Source organism: Protopterus annectens, chromosome 2.part2 (assembly GCF_019279795.1).
Source record: "Protopterus annectens isolate FY-2018-M chromosome 2.part2, PAN1.0, whole genome shotgun sequence".
Lineage (NCBI taxonomy): Eukaryota > Metazoa > Chordata > Ceratodontiformes > Protopteridae > Protopterus > Protopterus annectens.
The window spans coordinates 164,733,024-164,757,884 of record NC_056730.1 but is presented as its reverse complement, the minus strand read 5'-3'; positions in this window follow the sequence as shown (position 1 = coordinate 164,757,884).

Here is a 24,861-nt window from a genome sequence, read left to right as displayed (position 1 = left end):
CAAACTCCTTGATCTCCCTCTCTTAAAACCCTCTTTTGCGAGGTTTTTCGCGTTTTTGCGCATAGCGCAACATCGGGCAGCACCTCCTAATTGGGTTTAAACTATTCCTGGCTCCACAAAGTCTGCTCTTCACTTTTTCCCTTAGAACTGCTCAATCTCTAAAATTAAACACCATATTCTCATTATAAGGCCCCTCACTGGTCCAAATAAGCAATCTTACAAGTTAGCACTAATAAACCATAAGCACTACTTACTCTTATACTCTCTATGATTACATTGTCCCCTATTGGCCCATTTTAATTCAGTTCCCTATATTACTCTAGCATGTCCAAAGGTCAGTCAATGGTTTCCTCTCCAGTCCAGCTGGTGAATCTGGGAATTTTGAGGCAATGTTACAACTGTCTCATGTACACGGACAACCCTCTCCTCCTCCAAACAGGTTCAAATATATGTGAGAGATGCAACCATATAGCCAAACTGGAGGCTGAGCTCTCTCATCTCAAAACTGGTGTAACCAGTCAGGAGGAGAAGGTAACCTCACGCAACACAATTCCAGTATCACATAGTCCCACCACAATAGCGAACCAAACACATAAAAACACAAAAACATACTCTGAGGCTCTAAATAAAAATCTACCTAAGCAACAGAGACCTCCAAAGCAGACATCCAAGCAACTGCTACCCCAAAACAAAACACGTACATCACATAGCACACAAAGTCAGTGTGCCAAGCAGTCACAGCCCTTAAGGCTGAATAACACACCTGATACCCTTGTAATAGGTGACTCTATTGTCAGACATACTGACGTCCCTCTCACCAGGCTGAATAAAGAGAAGGTCACAGTGAGCTGCCTGTCGGGCGCTAGGATCCGCCACATAACACAAGCACTCAGGTCACTCCAAAGCAAATACAAATATGACTCAGTCATTGTGCATGCTGGCATGAATGACCTGAGATGTACCTTCCTTGACTACATGAAAAGCAACATAGAGGAGCTCTCTGATCATGTAGCCCAGGCCGGTATGACCCTGACCTTGAGCAGCATCTTACCCTCACCTAGAATGATGCCACAGTATAAAGACAAAATTATCGATTTTTAACAATTGGCTAAAATTTTGGTGTCATTCAAAGGGAATCCAGTGTCTGTCAGCCTGGGATGACATGCTCGACAAGCCACGTTGCTTCGCTAGGGACGGCTTGCATCTGTCACCCCTGGGCATTTGGATATTGGCAAAGACTCTTGCCACCCCCATAGTGCCTTTTTTAGGCAAGGCTCAAAAGTCAAACCCACCTCTATAGACAGCACAAGGAACAAGAAACTAAGGGTAATGCTGCTAAATGCCAGAAGTCTTAACCTCAAGATGCATGCACTCGAAGCTCTCCTCAGTATGGAGAACATCGATATCTGTGCAGTGACAGAAACCTGGTTCAAGGCTCCAGAGAGCACCCCAGCACTACCAGGTTATACCTCATATCATGCTTTTTGGCTCCAAAACCTGGACCGAATCAGAAAAGGAGGGGGAGTTTCCATATTTATCAAGGATATCCACAGCTCCAGGTTAGTGGCAGTGCACGAAGTATCGAAGACCATCCATGTGCAACTGACAGTGGGCAAGACTGCTTTTCAGTTTATAGCATCCTACAGACCACCCTCTCAAAGTCAGGAATCCCACTCGGCTTTCCTGAAAACATTGGAGAACACTAAGATCTCTCCAAACACCATTATATTGGGTGACTTCAACTACCCAAACATAGACTGGGAGCATTACTCAAGCCCCAGCACCTTAGCCCAAAGGTTCCTGGAATTTATAAACTCAAATGCTATGGAACAACTAGTCACCACTCCCACAAGAGGGGAAAACATACTAGACCTGATCATTACCAACATGGGGACTCTATGCTCCATACCAGAAGTATATCCCTCATTAGTAAGATCAGACCATAAATTAATTTCACTGGATATCCACATCCCGACCCCACCCCCAGCCCAGAAAACCACAGTGAAAAACCTCTCAAAAGCAAACTTCACACTTTTCAAAACTGAAGTGGAATCCTTCAAGGCCCCAGGGCCAGTGGAAACTATGGCCCAAACTGCAGAATTCTACATAAACGCATTCTACGGACATGTCCAGGAATGCATGGATCATGCTATCCCAAACAAAATCAAGACCCAATCATACAAAGGCAGGCGTCCAGTCTGGTGGACCTCAGCCATAAATAAACTGTACAACAAAAGGAGGAAGCTACTACACGATAGAGCAAAATCCCTAAAAGGGAAGGCATCTCTGATCAGTACTAGCAAAAAATTACAATCCCTCATAAAATCCTCCAAGGCCAGCTTTGAGAGAAACATTGCACAGGACACTAAAGACAATCATAAGGCTTTTTTTAGTTATGTTAGGAACCTGGGTTGAAACTCCCAGACTTGTTCCGAGTTGATTCTAAATGACAAAAAATACACTGAACCCACAGACATCGCCAATATCCTGGCAGACAGGTTCAGTGTAAACTTCTCCACCCCCTCCCCCTCAAAAGAGCAAGTATCTATCCCGGCAGAGTGCAGCCTCCCAAACATCTCTGATGCTCAGGTGAAGGCCACCCTCTCTAAAGCAAAAAACACTGCTTCCATGGGACCAGATGGCGTCCCGGGTTGCGTCCTACATGAACTCCAAGAAGAACTAATCCCTCAAGTAAAACTGCTGTACAATCTCAGCCTCACTACAGGATATGTGCCCAAAGAATGGTGTACAGCAACAGTGGTCCCACTCCACAAAGGTGGCGCCTCTGCGGACCCTGGAAACTATTGCCCCATAAGCCTGACTAGCCTATTATGCAAGGCTATGGAGAGGATCATCATGGAACTCATAAACAAAGACATTGGGGACCTACAGACACTAGATCCTACCCAATTTGGCTTTGTCAAGGGCATATCCTGCCTTTTGAACCTGGTCTACTTCTTTGAAACAGTCACCAAGGCCATAGATGAAGGGAAGGTAGTCCACACAGCCTATCTGGATCTCGCAAAGGCATTTGACACTATACCCCACTCGGGCATTATAGATAAGCTATCCAGCCTAAATATAACCCCCTATGTCACAAGATGGGTCACAAACTGGCTCAAACACAGAACCCACAGAGTCAGAGTTGCTGGAGCCATGTCAGACTCGAAACTGGTTACAAGTGGCGTCCCACAAGGTTCTGTCCTGGGACCTCTCTTGTTCGGTATTTACTTTTCTGAGGTACAGGCCAACGTGGGAGGACTATGGCTCACCAAGTTTGCAGATGACTGCAAACTGGGCGCCATAATCGACTCTCCAGCTGACACAAACATCCTTCAAAAAGGTCTCGCAGAGACGGATAACTGGTGCCAGAGCCATGGTCTAAAGCTAAATGCCAAAAAGTGTATAGTCATACACTTTGGCAAAAACAATGTGCCCACAAATTACCACATAGGTGGTAACCTATTAAGTACAGAGAAAGTAATTAGGGATCTGGGGACCCAAGTTGACAGCAATCTCTCCTTTGACAACCACATTGCCAAAGTGGTTAGAAAGACCTACATAGCCCACCTCATCATGAAAGGATTCACATCTAGATCAAGAGAGGTAATCGTGCCCCTTTATTCATCCTTCATCAGGCCCATCATAGAATACAATGCCCCCTTTGGGATGTACCTTACCCAACACCTGCAGCAATTAGAAAGACCCCAAAAGTACCTCACCAGGAGGATCAAGGGACTCAAACAGATGCCATATGCTGCTCGGTTAAAAAAACTCCAGCTCTACTCAGTTGCATACCGCCTACTTAGATCTATGCCTGACATATAAAGCTATGTCCAACCCAGAATTAATGGACATGCTCCACCTCAGTAAATCTAAATCCCTTAGAGCCACGTGCTCAGCGCTCAAGGGACTTGAACCTCAGCACAGAAATAAATAGAACACGCTGGAGGGACAGATTCATAACCCAGAGGCTCCCTTCACTCTGGAATAGAATTCCAATTCATGTTAGACAGAGTACCTCACTGACTGATGAGAGGATGGGGGATCATAGGTTTGTCCTGGGGATTACTTCCGTGTCACGATTAGACAGAGGCACAGTAAACTAAACTTTAAAAAGGGCACAGTAAACTCAAATCAAGGGGTGGTGTAAGCCAAACACAATTGGGCTAGGCCTATAAATGCCCCAGGGCAGATAGCCTAGTATGAACCTATGAACCTATTATATCCAACAGGTCCTTAAACATTGAAGTCTCACTAGCTGGTGCTTGTTTGGCAGTCATTTCCAACTCAATCCACTCCACTGCCACATCATGTGGAATGGATGAATACAGGTCGATAACATCAACCGTCAGAAAATGGAGATCAGAACTAAATGGGATTTCTTTGACCTCCCCCAAAAAGGACCAAGAATCTTTGGAAATGTTTTTTTCAGTGGCTACATATTTCTTTAGGATGTGGTCTACAACTTTGGCTGCTGCATATGTTACGCTCCCTCTGGCACTGACCAGCTGATGCATGGGAGGGTCTCGGATATTTTTGTGGATTTTCGGGTTCCCAAACAAAACAGGTATTCAAGGTGTTGGACAATGGATAAAGTTGAAAACATCTTGGTCTATAAACCCGTTGATGAACATATCCTCATAGTAGGACCGAACCCTAGCCACATTACCATTCAACTCATACTTAGACACCTCCTGGTAAATTCCTGAAGACAATATTGCTGGCATTCTATTATTGTAGTCATCTGTATCCATAGCAACCAAACCGCCACCCTTGTCTGGCCGCATGAGTCTCACTGAGGAGGAACACAAATCATTCAAATACTCCCTTTCCTCTTTAGTGATGTTGTAACGCATCACAGATCTAGAACGTAATAAATGTCAAATATCCAAGTCGCACATTTGTTCAAATACCCCCACCATGGGGTGTAAAGGTGGGTTGTATGTGCTAGGGACATGGAAAGGGGGCTGATGATAATCTTGGTACCCCATTAACAGAGATATGTTTAATTTCCTAACAAAAAGTTTAAGATCCAGAATGGATCTAGCCACACAGGCTCTCCTAGATGGAACATAGGAAATTCCTTTCGCCAGGAAATCAACCAATAAATGGGGGAATTTGAAACAAGAAAAATTATAAATATGAAAGTCCCTCCCCGAATTGGAGATGACTTCAAATGAAACCAGCTCAGAGCCAAAACACCCTTCACCAATCACATATGGTTCCTTCTGGTCTTGTATCTGAATCTGGTCTTCCGATTCGAAGACTGTTGGGGAGAAGAGGCTGGTTCCTGAAAATTTGCCCCATTTGACCCAGAAATGGGGCTCCCTGGATTGACAGTCGGGGCTGACGAACCTCGTCTCCTCTCAGGGTTGGCAGGTTCAACTCTCCTGCCATCAGCCCCGTCCTCTAAAACTGAGCTACTAGGCAAGGTAAGCTACCCCATCCTTGTATGCCTTCATATCTCGATGTAATTTTTTAATCTTAGTTGAGGTGATTTTGGATATATACTCATCGATACTGCTGTATATCCTCTCATAATCGAATTTATATCTGAGAAAATTATCATTCAATTTGATCATCTCATCCAAGTCTGCAATTTCCCTGGTTAGTGTCGAAATAGCTTCCTGATAGTGTGTGCTGATAAGCTCAATCAAATTGGACCCATGTCTATCAAACATAGTAAGAAGGTCCGAATGGAACTTGGAGCCATCCTCTAAACCCGTAGGGTACTGTCAAGAACGTAGCCCCTTGGATACTATCTTTACACGCCGGCACTCTCCAAAGTACGAAACCTCAAATTGCAGTTTTCTAAGTTTAAGTAGTTTCTGGTCAAAGGCATTAAGTTTGAAAGAAAGATCATTACCCTCAGGTATATTAGGAACTGAACCAACTGATTCATGGCCAATGGACAGCTGAAATGGCCGGCTCAGCCATTGGTTCAAGTTGGGGTGTGCATATGCTGATAATACAACTCTTCTGTCCCCATTCGTGATTCCGTTGGCTTGACCCATATCAGCTTCTTCCGTCCCCTGGCATTGGTGAATACCTGGAGCACCTGGGTCATCCATCCTTGAACCTGGTTCCCCACTCAATGGAAAAAGAACCTGCGACCCTAAATGGTCAGGGCTAGGGGGCCTAGGGCCCTTCGGAATAGACCCCCTGTAAGGCTGCTAAGATTCGGTCATCCCATCCAAACGTTGAGATAACATATCCACTTTTTGTGTTAGCAGATTAATGAGCATAGTGAGCTCACTCGGATCCATGTTGTCTCTGCTGTCTGAGGTGGAGCTAGGCATCACGTGAAAAACAACTGAAAAACCAAAGGGAAAAATAAACAAACTGCTACCAAACTGAATCAGTCCCTTCCTCCAGTACAGCAGGCGAACGCCTCAAATAGTCACAACCAAGTAATGGTACTCATACGAGATAAACGTAACCAGATGGACAAACTCACTAGAGCAGGTCGTAAAAATCTTCCAAGGATCAAACAAATCTTCAAAATATTCCAAAAGATAAAAACCAAGACGCCAATAAATGAAACCGCAATTTTATTAAGCACAACAATTCTGCTTTTTGTCGGCGCCCTGCACCAACTTCTTCAGATTTAAAACATCGCGCACTTATGCGCTACCACATTTAAAGCCATTACAAGTAAAAGTCAATTCAAACACATGCCCCCTGATTGTTTCCTTAAAGGAAAGGAAACTAAAAACTACATTCTAATGAAAAACACGAATGGAGAATCTTATTCTATTAAATATAAAATGCAACTATACACATATATATACGACTGCATAAAAAAGCAGTTAAACAAAGATGCAAAATAAAAAATAAAAAAGAAAAAACACACCAAACAGCCAGTATATCGCAGCAAAAGTCTCCTTTATCTCCACAAGACCTGGTACCTCGGCATTTCGCCTTCAATGGGTCACAGTTCATTACAAAACAGTAACAGTCTTTATATGCACATCAATTGCATCAATTATTCTATTAATTATACAATTCAATTCAAAAAATGAAGGGAAAAAATTTTTTAAAAAAACATATTATTATTTTTTAAATGCATATTTTATAAGATGATATCTCAATATTTTTACTGCAAAATTACTTAAAATTATTATGAAACTTTATGTATGTATATATGTATATATAATAATATATATTAATAATTTATAATATATTTCATAATATAATTTCTTACATATTGTGAAATGTAATGTGAATATTATAATTATATTCAATATATTCAATGATTAATTAATTCGTCAGATACCTAATTCTAAGTTTAAACCAAAAGGCCTTAATGTATTAAACTTCAAGATCATCCTTGTTTCAAGTTCTAATAATTTGTCACAAATGTTGTCACCCCTAGTGCAATAAGGCTTGCCTAATATACTAAATTTTAAACAATCTGCTTTTCCCTCATGTATCTCAAAGAAGTGCTTAGCAACTGGACTTGATAAATTTAAATTTTAATGTCTCTTAAGTGTTCTAAGATTCTTACTCTTACCATTCTTTTGTTTGCCCAATGTACCACATATTATTGCAATTACACCTAGTATGTAAACAACACCAATAGATCTGCAATTGAAATAATGCATAGGGTTATGATTAATGTTATTAATAGATCTAACATTAATAATTCTGTCACATATGCTACAAGAATTGCATCTAAATGAACCCACATTAACAGCATGGTCAGTTCTTTTTATGGAGAGATTATTATTTAATATTTCTTTTAAATTCTTTCCCTTTTTATATGAAAATGTGATTTTGCGTGGAAAAAGCTCACCTATGAGCTCATCCTCACTAACCAAATACCAGAATCTTTTTATTAAAGAAACAAATATTTCAGAAAAGGCTGTGTATTTGGTTACAAAAAATATATTTTCCACATCACTATCTCTTTCAACCAACCCTGAAAATTGCTTATAAGACTTCCTAAAGCTTCCATGCTTGTTCATGACACCATTCATGTTATCCAATAGTAATTTTTTATCATAACCCCTTTTGTACAATCTCAAAAATACCTCATTTAGTTCATGATTTAGTTCAGATTCCATACTGGTATGCTGATGTATTCTTTTAAATTCACCATAGGGCAAAGCTTTTAATAAATGGGGAGGATGCATGCTCGTTGCATGCAAAAACATGTTTACTGAAGTATCCTTTCTATAAGGTCTAAATTCAATGATATTATTATTTATAAATAAGGTTAGGTCCAAAAAATTAATTTGATTTCGATTGACCTCATAAGAAAAAGAAAGATTATGTTCATTAGCATTCAATGATTCAAAAAATTCACAAAATTCATAAATGTCCCCTTTGCATATAAAAATCAGGTCATCAATAAACCGTTTGTATAAGATAACCTTATGTTGAAAAAATAGTGTTGGATATATGAACTTTTTCTCAAAAGAGTCCATATATATCACAGCATAATTGGGAGCATAAGCAGCTCCCATTGCTGTTCCCTTTGTTTGTAAAAAATATTCACCATTGAATGCGAAATAATTATGGGTCAAACAAAATTCTAAAAGAGAAATCAAAAAGTTAGTCCTAGGACCTTCACCTAACATATTTAGAATTGCATCAAGTCCCCATCTAATGTTAATGTTTGTGTATAATGATTTAACATCAATAGTCACCCAATAGCAGTCACTATCCCACGTGACCTTATGTACTTCATTTATTAGCTCTTGGGTGTTACTGATGTGAGCACTAACCCTATTGATGTAAATTTTTAATTGAGAATCCAAGAAAACATTAACATTTTCCAAGAAAGACCCAATCCCCGACACTATAGGCCTACCAGGAGGCTCATTAAGGTCCTTATGAATCTTAGGTAAGGCATATAGTACGGGTGGGACAGGGTCCTTTATGTGCATTTTCTTAACATCAACATCAGAAAAAAATCCTAATCGTTCTCCCCTTTCCAGAAGATTAAGAAGTTCTTCATTATAAGATTTTAATGGGTCCCTACTGAGTTTAATGTATTCTTCACTATTGCGAAGCAATTTGTTAACCATAACACAATAATCAGATTTATTTTGAATAACCCAATTTCCCCCTTTATCAGCACATTTAAATATATAATTATTCTTGAGTTTCCTGAGATCTTGTAAGGCCTGCCACTCTTCTTTTGTAAGATTAAATTGTTTTTTTCTTTCTGAAACTGCTTAAACATTAACTCTGTTTCCTTTAAAAGCACTTTCTGAAACACCGAAATGGCTGGCACTGATATGGTAGGAATAAACCTGTTTTTAACATTTCTAAATTTTGGCATATTTAATCTACCATATCCTGTCAAGAAACTGATATTGGAGGCAATATCGGCATTGCATTCAGTAGAGCAAACATCACTTTCTCCAAAAAGATCATCTTGTTCATCATTTTCATCATACTCATAATTATATATGGACATATTTAATAAACTGTCATCAAATTCAGTGACATTAAGAACTTCATCTTCAATTTCATTTTCAATACAGTTAGAGACATTAGTATTATCATCCGCTTTAGTAAATTTCTTAAAATAAACTCTTAACAACAATTTGCGAATGAATACTTTCACTTCTAAGTAAATGTCAGCAAATGAGGGAAATATGCTGTGATATATATGGACTCTTTTGAGAAAAAGTTCATATATCCAACACTATTTTTTCAACATAAGGTTATCTTATACAAACGGTTTATTGATGACCTGATTTTTATATGCAAAGGGGACATTTATGAATTTTGTGAATTTTTTGAATCATTGAATGCTAATGAACATAATCTTTCTTTTTCTTATGAGGTCAATCGAAATCAAATTAATTTTTTGGACCTAACCTTATTTATAAATAATAATATCATTGAATTTAGACCTTATAGAAAGGATACTTCAGTAAACATGTTTTTGCATGCAACGAGCATGCATCCTCCCCATTTATTAAAAGCTTTGCCCTATGGTGAATTTAAAAGAATACATCAGCATACCAGTATGGAATCTGAACTAAATCATGAACTAAATGAGGTATTTTTGAGATTGTACAAAAGGGGTTATGATAAAAAATTACTATTGGATAACATGAATGGTGTCATGAACAAGCATGGAAGCTTTAGGAAGTCTTATAAGCAATTTTCAGGGTTGGTTGAAAGAGATAGTGATGTGGAAAATATATTTTTTGTAACCAAATACACAGCCTTTTCTGAAATATTTGTTTCTTTAATAAAAAGATTCTGGTATTTGGTTAGTGAGGATGAGCTCATAGGTGAGCTTTTTCCACGCAAAATCACATTTTCATATAAAAAGGGAAATAATTTAAAAGAAATATTAAATAATAATCTCTCCATAAAAAGAACTGACCATGCTGTTAATGTGGGTTCATTTAGATGCAATTCTTGTAGCATATGTGACAGAATTATTAATGTTAGATCTATTAATAACATTAATCATAACCCTATGCATTATTTCAATTGCAGATCTATTGGTGTTGTTTACATACTAGGGTGTAATTGCAATAATATGTGGTACATTGGGCAAACAAAAAGAATGGTAAGAGTAAGAATCTTAGAACACTTAAGAGACATTAAAAATTTAAATTTATCTAGTCCAGTTGCTAAGCACTTCTTTGAGATACATGAGGGAAAAGCAGATTGTTTAAAATTTAGTATATTAGGCAAGCCTTATTGCACTAGGGGTGACAACATTTGTGACAAATTATTAGAACTTGAAACAAGGATGATCTTGAAGTTTAATACATTAAGGCCTTTTGGTTTAAACTTAGAATTAGGTATCTGACGAATTAATTAATCATTGAATATATTGAATATAATTATAATATTCACATTACATTTCACAATATGTAAGAAATTATATTATGAAATATATTATAAATTATTAATATATATTATTATATATACATATATACATACATAAAGTTTCATAATAATTTTAAGTAATTTTGCAGTAAAAATATTGAGATATCATCTTATAAAATATGCATTTAAAAAATAATAATGTTTTTTTAAAAAAATTTTTCCCTTCATTTTTTGAATTTAATTGTATAATTAATAGAATAATTGATGCAATTGATGTGCATATAAAGACTGTTACTGTTTTGTAATGAACTGTGACCCATTGAAGGCGAAATGCCGAGGTACCAGGTCTTGTGGAGATAAAGGAGACTTTTGCTGCGATATACTGGCTGTTTGGTGTGTTTTTTCTATTTTTTCTACATTGTTTGGTTACTAAAAAATAAAAAACTTTGCTTTTAAGCTATGTATACATATTAGAACAATGCATAATAAGTAATAAAACATAATAATAAACAAAGCTAAATATTAAAAATGCTAATAAGAATATATCCATTCTCTCACCATGTGTGTATATATATATATATATATATATATATATATATATATATATGGAATCACTACTTAATACCGAAACTACACAATCCCAAAGCCCACAATACCGAGACCATAATCCCTAAACCCCACATTACCGACATGTTAAAAGCGCGAAATTCAAAATCGCGAAAGTACTACACATATACAGCACACATACAAACATATACACAGCCTCACCCCATAACCAAACAAACCACCCTGCACTAAAGTTAAGAAGGGGGGATTTGCCCCCCTACAACCCCCCATGTGGGGGGCTCTGCCAGCCACACCTCCCGACTTTAATATTCCAACTTCGATGTCGCACAGACATACACACAAGGCAAACTCACACCAACACATTATAGCCCCTCACACACACACACACTAAAGCCCCTCACAAACAAACTTACACACACATACTTACCTGAACCACAACACCAGAAGTGCTAACTCAAAATCCCTTACCATCGGGATTTTGAATTTCGCGCTTCTGGTCTTTTGGTAATATGCGGTTTTGGCTTCATGGTCTTGAGGGTTTGAAATTCGAGATTTCAAACGTTCGAGATTTAGTAGTGTTCCCATATATATATATATATATATATATATATATATATATATATATATATATATATATATACATACATAAAAAGAGAGATGTATAAATGTACTTATGCACCCAATACCAGAACCGAAATAACTCAGCTGGTCAGACACCCCAAAACATCCCCACTACTAACCCTACCTTTCCAAACTCCTCAACTTGAGGACACAACTAATAGATAACATGCTATTAAGGCCAGGCTGGTGGTAAGCTTCCAGTCTCAACTGCCACAATAACTCCTTCATTTCCAACTTCAGGGATTCTATCCCTCCCCATTTATCATGGCTTAAGTGGTCGATGATCATGAAAGTGAACCCATGTCCAGGATTGTCATAAACGTGTTTGGCAAGGGCATTCTCCAGTATAACCTTCTTCATGGCGTACAAGTGTTCATACATGCATTCATTTAATCTCCTGTCCATCTTGCCTACATAAAAGGCTGGACATGATGAACATGAAGCGAGATAAACCACATGTGTACAGGCACAATTGTATCTCCCTTTGATGAGGTACTTGATGTCCCTAATCATAAACAATGTGAGCGATTTCACATGTCCGCAATATTTGCACAAATTACACTTGTACATGCCAGATCTGTGAGTTATATTGTTGCCTTTTCACTCTAACATGGTTTTAATATTGAGGCACCTCCAGAAAATAATCTTCGGGGCTGACCCTAAATCAGTGGGCCCTGTGAGTTCAACTGGCAGCATACCCCAATTCTTCTGGATGATAGATGCCATGGCCCTAGCATCCAAACTGTAGGTAGTGATAAAACTACAATGATATACTCCTCTGAGTGGGCCATCACCCTTCGAGTAACTATTCTCCAAAGCAGAGTGACTCAGGATGGGCTGAAAATGACCCTTTACCCTTTTAGCTTTAACTTCTAAACACAAGTCCACCACAAGGTCCTCAGGGTAACCTCTGCATAAAAACAAATTCAGTATGAATCGACACTCCTCCTGGAAGTCACCATCCCTTGAAACCATCCTAGCTGCCCTCACAAATTGGCCTTTGACTATAGATCTCTTCTGATAGGCCGGATGTTCACTGTTAAAATGTAGGTAAGAATTGGAAAAGGTGGGCTTGCGATGAATTCTGCCTAAAAACTGGCTCTGGTTACTGCCCTTAAATAGTTCCACATCCAAATAGGCTATCCTGTCAGTGGCGAAAGTAGACGTAAATTTCAAAAAATCTGTAGAATTATTAAACATCTCTACCAACTCATTAGCCACCACTGAGTCGCCCTTTAATATAATAAAGGTATCGTCCAAAAAGTGAGTATATAGGGGGAATCTTTCTAATATGATCATGTTGGTAAACACTATTTGCTTCTCCCAATGGGCCATAACCAAGTTGGCCACACTGGCCCCACAAGGTGAGCCCATAGGAACCCCTACCAACTGGTGGAACCATCTGTTATTAAAGGAGAAGTAATTACATGTTAAGAATATAGCCAACAATTCCTTAACCATTAAACTCTCACTAGCTGGTGCTTGTTTGGCAGTTATTTCCAACTCAATCCACTCCACTGCCACATCATGTGGAATGGATGAATACAGGTCGATAACATCAACCGTCAGAAAATGGAGATCAGAACTAAACGGGATTTCTTTGACCTTCCCCAAAAAGGACCAAAAATCTTTGGAAATGTATGTTTCAATGGCTACATATTTCTTTAGGATGTGGTCTACAAATTTGGCTGCTGCGTATGTTACCTTCCCTCTGGCGCTGACCAGCTGATGCATGGGAGGGTCTCGGGCGTTTTTGTGGATTTTCGGGTTCCCAAGCAAAACAGGTATTCGAGGTGTTGGACAATGGATAAAGTTGAAAACATCTTGGTCTATAAACCCGTTGATGAGCATATCCTCATAGTAGGCCCGAACCCTAGCCACATTACCATTCAACTCATTCTTAGACACCTCCTGGTAAATTCCTGAAGACAATATTGAAGAATTCTATTATTGTAATCATCTGTATCCATAGCAACCAAACCACCACCCTTGTCTGGCTGCATTAGTCTCACCGAGGAGGAACACAAATCATTCAAATACTCCCTTTCCTCTTTAGTGATGTTGTATTGCATCACAGATCTAGAACGTAATAAATGTCGAATATCCAAGTCACACATTTGTTCAAATACCCCCACCATGGGGTGTAAAGGTGGGTTGTATGTGCTAGGGGCATGGAAAGGGGGCTGATGATAATCCTGGTTCCCCATTAACAGAGATAGGTTTAATTTCCTAACAAAAACTTTAAGATCCAGAATGGATCTAGCCACACAGGCTCTCCTAGATGGAACATAGGAAATTCCTTTCACTAGGAAATCAACCAATAGCTGGGGGCATTTGAAACAAGAAAAATTATAAATATGAAAGTCCCTCCCCGAATTGGAGATGACTTCAAATGAAACCAGCTCAGAGCCAAAACACCCTTCTCCAATAACATTTAGTTCCTTCTGGTCTTGTATCTGAATCTGGTCTTCCGATTCGAAGACTTTTGAGGAGAAGAGGCTGGTTCCTGAAAATTTGCCCCATTTGACCCGGAAATGGGGCTCCCTGGATTGTCAGTTGGGACTGACGAACTTCGTCTCCCCTCAGGGTTGGCAGATTCAACTCTCCTACCATCAGCCTCTTCCTCTGAAACTGAGCTTCTAGGCAATGGTCCTGAAATGGTAGTACCATTCGAACAACCAGGGGCACCACCGTCCCGCCCTTTTTTAATTGCCTTGCGATTTGGGAGGTTTAGCGTAAGCTACCCCATCATTGTATGCCTTAATATCTCGATGTAATTTTTTAATCTTAGTTAAGGTGATTTTGGATATATACTCATCGATACTGGTGTATATCCTCTCATAATCAAATTTATATCTGAGAAAATTATCATCCGATTTGATCATCGCATTCAAGTCTGCAATTTCCCTGGTTAGAGTCGAAATAGCTTCCTTATAGTGTGTGCTGATAAGCTCAATCAATTCAGACCCATGTCTATCAAACATAGTAAGAAGGTCCAAATGGAACTTGGAGCAATCCTCTAAACCCATAAGGTACTGCCAATCTTAACATGTAATTACTTCTCCTTTAATAACAGATGGTTCCACTAGTTGGTAGGGGTTTCTATGGGCTCACCTTGTTGAGCCAGTGTGGCCAACATGGTTATGGCCCATTGGGAGAAGGAATTTATGTTTACCAACACAATCATATTAGAAAGAGTCCCCCTATATACTCGCTTTTTGTTCAATATATTATATTAAAGGGCGACTCAGCGGTGGCTAATAAATTGGTAGAGATGTTTAATAATTCTACAGATTTTTTGAAATTTACCTCTACGTTTGCCACTGACAGGATAGCCTATTTGGATGTGGAACTATTTAAGGGCAGTAACCAGAGCCAGTTTTTAGGCAGAATTCACCACAAGCCCACCTTTTCCAATTCTTACCTACATTTTAACAGTGAACATCCAGCCTGTCAGAAGAGATCTTTAGCCAGAGGCCAATTTGTGAGGGTGGCTAGGATGGTTTCGAGAGATGGTGACTTCCAGGAGGAGTGTCAATTCATATCGAATTTGTTTTTATGCCGAGGTTACCCTGAGGACCTGGTAGTGGACTTGTGTTTAGAAGTTAAAGCTAAAAGGGTAAAGGGTCATTTTCAGCCCATCCTGAGTCACTCTGTTTTGGAGAATAGTTACTTGAAGGGCGACGGCCCACTCAGAGGAGTATATCATTGTAGTTTTATCACTACCTACAGTTTGGATGTTAGGGCCATAGCGTCTATCATCTAGAAGAATTGGGGACTGCTGCCAGTTGAACTCACAGGGCCCGCTGATTTAGGGTCGGCACCGAAGATTATTTTCAGGAGGGGCCTCAATATTAAAACCATGTTAGAGTGGAAAGGCAGCAATATAACTCCCAGATCTGGTATGGTACAAATCTAATATATGCAAATATTGCCGACATGTGAAATCAGGCACATTTTTTATGATTAGGGACATCAAGTACCTCATCAAAGGGAGATACAATTGTGCCTGTACACATGTGGTTTATCTCGCTTCATGTTCATCATGTCCAGCCTTTTATGTAGGCAAGACGGACAGGAGATTAAATGAACTCATGTATGAACACTTGTACACCATGAAGAAGGTTAAACTGGAGAATGCCTTTGCCAAACATGTTTATGACAATCCTGGACATGGATTCACTTTCATGATCATCGACCACTTAAGCCATGATAATTGGGGAGGGATAGAATCCCTGAAGTTGGAAATGAAGGAGTTATTGCGGCAGTTGAGACTGGAAGCTTACCACCAGCCTGGCCTTAATAGCATGTTATCTATTAGTTGTGTCCTCAAGTCGAGGAGTTTGGAAAGGTAGGGTTAGTAGTGGGGATGTTTTGGGGTGTCTAACCAGCTGAGTTATTTCGGTTCTGGTATTGGGTGCATAAGTACATTTATACATCTCTCTTTTTATGTGTATATATTTTTATATATATACACATGGTGAGAGAATGGATATATTCTAATTAGCATTTTTAACATTTAATGTTGTTTATTATTATGTTTTATTACTTATTATGCATTGTTCTAATATGTATACATAGTTTAAAAGCAAAGTTTTTATTTTTTATTTTGCATCTTTGTTTAACTGCTTTTTTATGCAGTCGTATATATACGTGTATAGTTGCATTTTATATTTAATAGAATAAGATTCTCCATTCGCGTTTTTCATTAGAATGTAGTTTTTAGTTTCCTTTCCTTTAGGAAACAATCAGGGGGCATGTGTTTGAATTGAATTTTACTTGTAATGGCATTAAATGTGGTAGCGCATAAGTGCGGGATGTTTTAAATCTGAAGAAGTTGATGCAGGGCGCCGACGAAAAGCAGAATTGTTGTGCTTAATAAAATTGCGGTTTCATTTATTGGCATCTTGGTTTTTATCTTTTGGAATATTTTGAAGATTTGGTTGATCCATGGATGATTTTTACGACCTGCTCTAGTGAGTTTGTCCATCTGGTTACGTTTATCTCGTATGAGTACCATTACTTGGTTGTGACTATTTGAAGCATTCGGCTGCTGTACTGGAGGAAGGGACTGAGCCAGTTTGGTAGCAGTTTGTTTATTTTCCCTTTGGTTTTTCAGTTGTTTTTCTCATGATGCCTAGCTCCACCTTGGACAGCAGAGACAACACGGATCCGAGTGAGCTCACTATGCTCATTAATCTGCTAACACAAAAAGTGGATATGTTATCTCAACATTTGGATGGGATGACCGAATCTTAGCAGCCTTACAAGGGGTCTATTTCGAAGGGCCCTAGGCCCCCTAGCCCTGACCATTTAGGGTCGCAGGTTCTTTTTCCATTGAGTGGGGAACCAGGTTCCAGGATGGATGACCCAGGTGCTCCAGGTATTCGCCAATGCCAGGGGACGGAAGGAGCTGATATGGGTCAAGCCAACGAAATCACTAATGGGGACAGAGGAGTTGTATTATCAGCATACGCACACCCCAACTTGAACCAATGGCTGAGCCGGCCATTTCAGCTGTCCATTGGCCATGAATCAGTTGGTTCAGTTCCTAATATACCTGAGGGTAACAATCTTTCTTTCAAACTTAATGCCTTTGACCAGAAACTAATTAAACTTAGACAACTGCAATTGGAGGTTCTGTACTTTGGAGAGTGCCGGCGTGTAAAGATAATACTCCAGGGGCTACGTTCTTGGCAGTACCCTACGGGTTTAGAGGATGGCTCCAAGTTCCATTTGGACCTTCTTACTATGTTTGATAGACATGGGTCCGAATTGATTGAGCTTATCAGCACACACTATCAGGAAGCTATTTCGACACTAACCAGGGAAATTGCAGACTTGGATGAGATGATCAAATCGGATAATAATTTTCTCAGATATAAATTTGATTATGAGAGGATATACACCAGTATCAATGAGTATATATCCAAAATCACCTCAACTAAGATTAAAAAATTACATCGAGATATCAAGGCATACAAGGATAGGGTAGCTTACCCTAAACCTCCCAAATCGCAAGGCAATTACAAAGGGCGGGACAGTGGTGCCCCTGGCTATACGAATGGTACTACCATTTCAGGACCGTTGCCTAGCAGCTCAGTTTTAGAGGAAGGGGCTGATGGCAGGAAAGTTGAACCTGCCAACCCTGAGAGGAGACGAGGCTCGTCGACCCCGACTGTCAATCCAGGGAGCCCCATTTCCGGGTCAAATGGGGCAAATATTCGGGAACCAGCCTCTTCTCCCCAACACTCTTCGAATCGGAAGACCAGATTCAGATACAAGACCAGAAGGAATCAAATGTGATTGGAGAAGGGTGTTTTGGCTCTGAGCTGGTTTCATTTGAAGTCATCTCCAATTCGGGGAGGGACTTTCATATTTATAATTTTTCTTGTTTCAAATTCCCCCAGCTATTGGTTGATTTCCTGATGAAAGGAATTTCCTATGTTCCATCTAGTAGAGCCTGTGTGGCTAGATCCATTCTGGATCTTAAACTTTTTGTTAGGAAATTAAACCTATCACTGTTAATGGGGAACCAAGATTATCATCAGCCCGCTTTCCATGTCCCTAGCACATACAACCCACCTTTACACCCCATGGTGGGGGTATTTGAACAAATGTGTGACTTGGATATTCGACATTTATTACGTTCTAGATCTGTGATGCGTTACAACATCACTAAAGAGGAAAGGGAGTATTTGAATGATTTGTGTTCCTCCTCGGTGAGACTCATGCAGCCAGACAAGGGTGGCGGTTTGGTTGCTATGGATACAGATGACTACAATAATAGAATGCTAGCAATATTGTCTTCAGGAATTTACCAGGAGGTGTCTAAGAATGAGTTGAATGGTAATGTGGCTAGGATCCGGTCCTACTATGAGGATATGTTCATCAATGGGTTTATAGACCAAGATGTTTTCAACTTTATCCATTGTCCAACACCTCGAATACCCGTTTTGTTTGGGAATCCGAAAATCCACAAAAACATCCGAGACCCTCCCATGCGTCAGCTGGTCAGCGCCAGAGGGAGCATAACATATGCAGCAGCCAAAGTTGTAGACCACATCCTAAAGAAATATGTAGCCATTGAAACATACATTTCCAAAGATTCTTGGTCCTTTTTGGGGAAGGTCAAAGAAATCCCATTTAGTTCTGATCTCCATTTTATGATGGTTGATGTTATCGACCTGTTTTCATCCATTCCACATGATGTGGTGGTGTAGTGGATTGAGTTGGAAATGACTGCCAAACAAGCACCAGCTAGTGAGACTTCAAAGGTTAAGGACTTGTTGGATATAATCTTAACATGTAATTACTTCTCCTTTAATAACAGATGGTTCCACCAGTTGGTAGGGGTTCCTATGGGCTCACCTTGTGCCTCCAGTGTGGCCAACTTGGTTATGGCCCATTGGGAGAAGGAATTCGTGTTTACCAACATGATCATAGTAGAAAGAGTCCCCCTATATACTCGCTTTTTGGGCGATATCTTTATTATATTAAAGGCGACTCAGCAGTGGCTAATGAGTTGGTAGAGCTGTTTAATAATTCTACAGATTTTTTGAAATTTACCTCTACTTTCGCCATTGACAGGATAGCCTATTTGGATGTGGAACTATTTAAGGGCAGTAACCAGAGCCAGTTTTTAGGCAGAATTCACCGCAAGCCCACCTTTTCGAATTCTTACCTACATTTTAATAGTGAACATCCAGCCTATCAGAAGAGATCTATAGTCATAGGCCAATTTGTAAGGGCGGCTAGGATGGTTTCAAGGGATGGTGACTTCCAGTAGGAGTGTCGATTCATATCAAATTTGTTTTTATGCAGAGGTTACACTGAGGACCTGGTAGTGGACTTGTGTTTAGAAGTTAAAGCTAAAAGGGTAAAGGGTCATTTTCAGCCCATCCTGAGTCACTCAGAAGGAGGCATGCCCAGTATGCCCTGGCCTTGGCAAAGAGGCAGCGCATAGCACATACACTGACACAGGAGGGACCCAGGGAATAACACCTCTCTCTGACTCTTAACATACAGTAAAAGGAATGCCAAACATTACACTACCTGTGCTCAACCATGTGTAGAGAGTGTACTATGGGTATCCGACATAGGCAGCCCTGCAACACCACCCTCAATACTGGGACACCCACAAGGTAAGTGACTCATACATGCCAGTCAGGGGGTTCACATACCCAACAACAGTCACAGCCAGCAGGACAGGTGTAGACAAACATAAATAAAGACTGTGCAATGGCCTCTGAATGATGCCTGTGGGTAACCTCTCCCCCTAGGCCTACACAGACAGACCACAGCAGGTCAGGCAGTGGGATGTTAGTTCTGAAGGGTAGGAAGTCAGAAACTAATATGTAAGTAAATCAAAGCTAAGATCTGTAGTATGCTGGTATGCCTCTCGTCAGCATGATAGGTAAGAATACAGAATGAAATGGAGTACCTAACATACCAGTACAGTCATAGCAAATGTGTACAAATGTCAGGTGTGCCCCCATCCTACGTAGTAATATAATAACAGTCAGGTGTGCCCCCCAATCCAGTGTAGAAATGTAGAAATAGTCAGGTCTGCACCCCAGCTAATGTAGACATGTAGTAACAGTCAGGTGTGCCCCCATCCTATGTAGAAATGTAGTGACAGTCAGGTATTCTCCCCCAAAATCTGTGTAGACATACAGAAATAGTCAGGTGTACCCTCCATCCTATGTAGAAATATAGTAACAGTCAATGCCAAATGATCGACGGATACCCTGCAGAAACAGTATGCTACCTGTAGGGGTACAACACAAAGGTCAGCACTGCAGTACAAACAACCTTGAGCTAATCCACACATTCAATACAGACGGGCATACTGGACATTCTCACACACTTAGAGAAATGAAGGCAATGTCAGTCACCTACATACTGAAAGGTCATACTGGGCATGCTGACACACTTAAACACATGAAGGCCATGTCTGCAAACACCAGTGGACCAGACATATCTAGCAGTTGCAGATGTTAGTGCAGACACTCCTCAGTATGCACCACTCATGCTTTGCACACACAGTGGATAGGAATACAGGCATATATGTAAGGACAACACACCATAATAATCCAAAGGTAGACATACATAGATGTGTGGAAGAGGGTGAGTGTGACAAGGAGCCACCCAGCACACAGCCAAAGGGCTCCAAACACATGAGGTGCAGATGTCACTCACTGCAGATACTAGCCACCGGTATCTATCTGCATTACAGACTATGCGGTGCAAGTGCTAACTGTGCAACATGACTGTACAATGATGTAGTCAACTAGCAGCTGTATACACATACCTGTGCCCACAAGTGGTATGTCAACCTCTAGATGAATGGGTTATGGCCCATGCACACACACTGCCCACCCCATAGCCGTACTATGAGAAGCCTGATGAGGTTATCCACTGTGAAATGCACCGTTGGGAGAGCTGTAGCCCAGTAATCTCTGTGGTGTGTCCCATAACTGCGTACTGCTGTAGTGTGATTAATTAGGTAGGAGTTCTAATGCCATACATGGCAACTGTGTGTGTGTGTGTGTGTGTGTGTGTGTGTGTGTGTGTGTGTGTGTGTGTGTGTGTGCCTGCCTGTCTGTGTAGAGAACAGTGCTTTTTAGGGTAGTCACACTCCCTACAATTCAAATGCTCTACTTTCGTAAGGCTTCTGAGGTCATCCACCTAGAAATATACCTCTGGGAAGGTTGTAGCCCAGTAATCTCCATAGCATGTTCAATAACTGCACACTGCTGTAGTGTGATACAATAGTTAGGTAGGAGTTCTAACCCCAGACTTGGCAAGTGTGTGTGTGTGTGTGTGTGTGTGTGTGTGTGTGTGTGTGTGTGTGTGTGTGTGTGTGTGTGTGTGTGTGTGTGTGTGTGTTTGTGTGTGTCTGTGTGACTGTCTGTGTAGAAAGCAATGCTTTTTAGGGTAGTCACACTCCCTAAAATTTAAATCCTCTACTTTGGCAGGGCTGGGTGATGTCATCCACCTAGAAATACACCTCTCGGAAGGTTGTAGCCCAGTAATCTCTGTAACACATCCCATAACTGTGTACTGCTATAGTGTGATACAATAGTTAGGTAGGAGCTCTAATCCCAGACTTAGCAAGTGTGTTTGTGTGTGTCTGTCTGGCTCTGTCTGTGTAGAGAGCAATGCTTTTTAGGGTAGTCACACTCCCTACAATTCAAATGCTCTACTTTGGCAAGGTTGCTGATGTCATCCACCTAGAAATACACCTCTGGGAAGGTTGCAGCCCAATAATCTCTGTAGCATATTCTATAACTGCGTACTGCTGTAGTGTGATAAAATAGTTTGGTAGGAGTTCCAATCCCAGACTTGGCAAGTGTGTGTGTGTGTGTGTGTGTGTGTGTGTGTGTGTGTGTGTGTGTGTGTGTGTGTGTGTGTGTGTGTGCGTGTGTTTGTGTGTGTGTGTGAGAGACTGTCCATGTCTGTGTAGAGAGCTATTTCTTTTAGGCTACTCATACTCCCTACAATTCGAATGCTCACTTTGTCAAGGCTGCTGATGTCATCCACCTAGAAAAACACCTCTGGCAAGGTTGTAGCCCAGTAATCAATGTAGTGCATGCCATAACTGCATACTGCTGAAGTGTGATATAGAACTCTGGTAGGGGTTCTATTCCCACACATGCCAGTTGTGGATGTTTTGTGTGTGTCTATGTCTGTGTAGGGAGCAAAGCATTTTAGGCTAGTCACACTCAGTACAATTCAAATGCCCTACTTTGGCAATCCTGCTGATGTCATTCACAGTGAAATACACCTTTGGGGAATGGGAACTCCAGAAATCCCCATGGCGTATACTATAACTGTGTAATGCTGTAGTGGGATAAACTACTTAGGCAGGAGTTCTATTCCTAGACATGGAAAGTATGGATGTTTGTGTGTGTGGGTTTCTTTGTCAGTGTATGGAGCAATGCTTTTGCTTTCACAGGCACGACAACCTCCATTGCCTTACTTTGGCATGTCTGCTGATGTCACCAACTGTGAAATACACCTTCGGGGAAGGAATAGCCCAGTAATCTCTGTGGCACATGCTATAACTGCGTCATGCTGTAGTGTGATAAACTAGTTAGGTAAGAGTTCTAATCTCATATATGCAATGGAAAGTGTGTGTGGGTGTCTGTGTTTGTCATTCATATCCTGTATGGAGGTGGTTGTGAGTGTATAACAACTGGACTCAATGTTGAGTGGGTTTTGCTAATTTTTGATATGGTGGTCCTAGTATATATCACAATGTCCACCATACAGGGATAACTGATGTGACATAGGCAAGAGACTGGGGTGCAAATCCATACCCCTACATGTGACATCAACGCCAGGTGAACAATGCTAGCAAACCTTGTATTACCCAGAGAACACACTCAACACATGTGTCACACACACACACACACACACACACACACACACACACACACACACACACACACACACACACACACACACACACACACACACACACACACACACACTTGCTTAGGCAACAGCTGCTATGTTGGTAGTATTCTGCATATTGCCCACTGATAGTAACCATGGTGTGATTGCAGTGGGCTACAGAGGGCATGGCACCCTGTCCATCAGTCCAATAGGCATGTACATGCAGACAATGCACCTTCCCTATGTTCCCCACTAGACACCTGCAACACCTGTGGTGCCATCAAATGTAACCCACAGAGGACATAGCATGCCTGAAAACATGCCCTGTATGGGCAGATGACACTGACACCAGGGAATACCTATATCATGCTATCAATGTAGGTGCAGGGTTAACCTGCTGTCCATTAACAGTTCCCACCACATGAGGCCATGACTGGCATATCTGATAACAATCTGTGTACACAACATCGGCCAGACACCCCAGGTATGGTTACACGTGTCACTGTACATGCATGTGGGAGGTGTGCACATCCCAGACATCATCCATGTCATGGACTAAGGAACACATACATGGCAAGCAAGGCACAGCATTTGCCACACTCAATAGTTACCTAGGTGACTGGATGGTGAATACAATACCCATCCATGTGTGCAAATCCAGACAATACACCCCTGAGCCACACTGCAGACCATTTTCATGTGGCCTGATTCCAGGGTATACCCATCACCTAGCCTTGTATAGTCAACCACTACACACCCATGAAGCAATGCACCCATGCATGTCAGTACTGGCACCCTGTGTCTGTGTTGTATGATGCCTATGACCACATTAACACTCACAACAACTCCCATTGGCATACTGAAGCATGCTGTCTGATGTCAGACACCTCCACATACTGTTCACCCATATAACCTCTGTATAACCCCTGTGGTACATGTGATACCTGCACAGTAATGTGTTGTGGCAATCTCACTAGTGATGAGTTGTATTCCTGGCCCTGCCAAGTGTGTCAATGTGTGTGTGTCCCTGTGAGAGTGTGGTTGTATTGTCACTGAAACCTGTTCATGTGGACAGGCACGTGTACTACAGTTACTGTACAGCTACCATATCCCTGTTGCAGATGTCACTCACCATCACATACATATTCTGAGGGCTCCTCACCATGTAACATATGTGGCACATCCAATAACTGCATGGAAATGTGATAGCACTACATAGTCATCAGGGGTTTGATACCCTGTGCTGGTAGGTGTGTGACACAAACATGTTTAGGTTGTTTTACTCTCCGACCCCTCCCTGACTTGTCTTTGACTCTGTCTGTCTCTTTCACTCCCTCACTGGTGGATGTGGAGACCTATACCTGCTTTGTTTAGGCAGCAGCATGTGTATTTTAAGTGATGCTCATGATCAGCTGATGGCCTCTGCACGAATTGCAGCCCTCCTCTAGCTGATTGCATGTG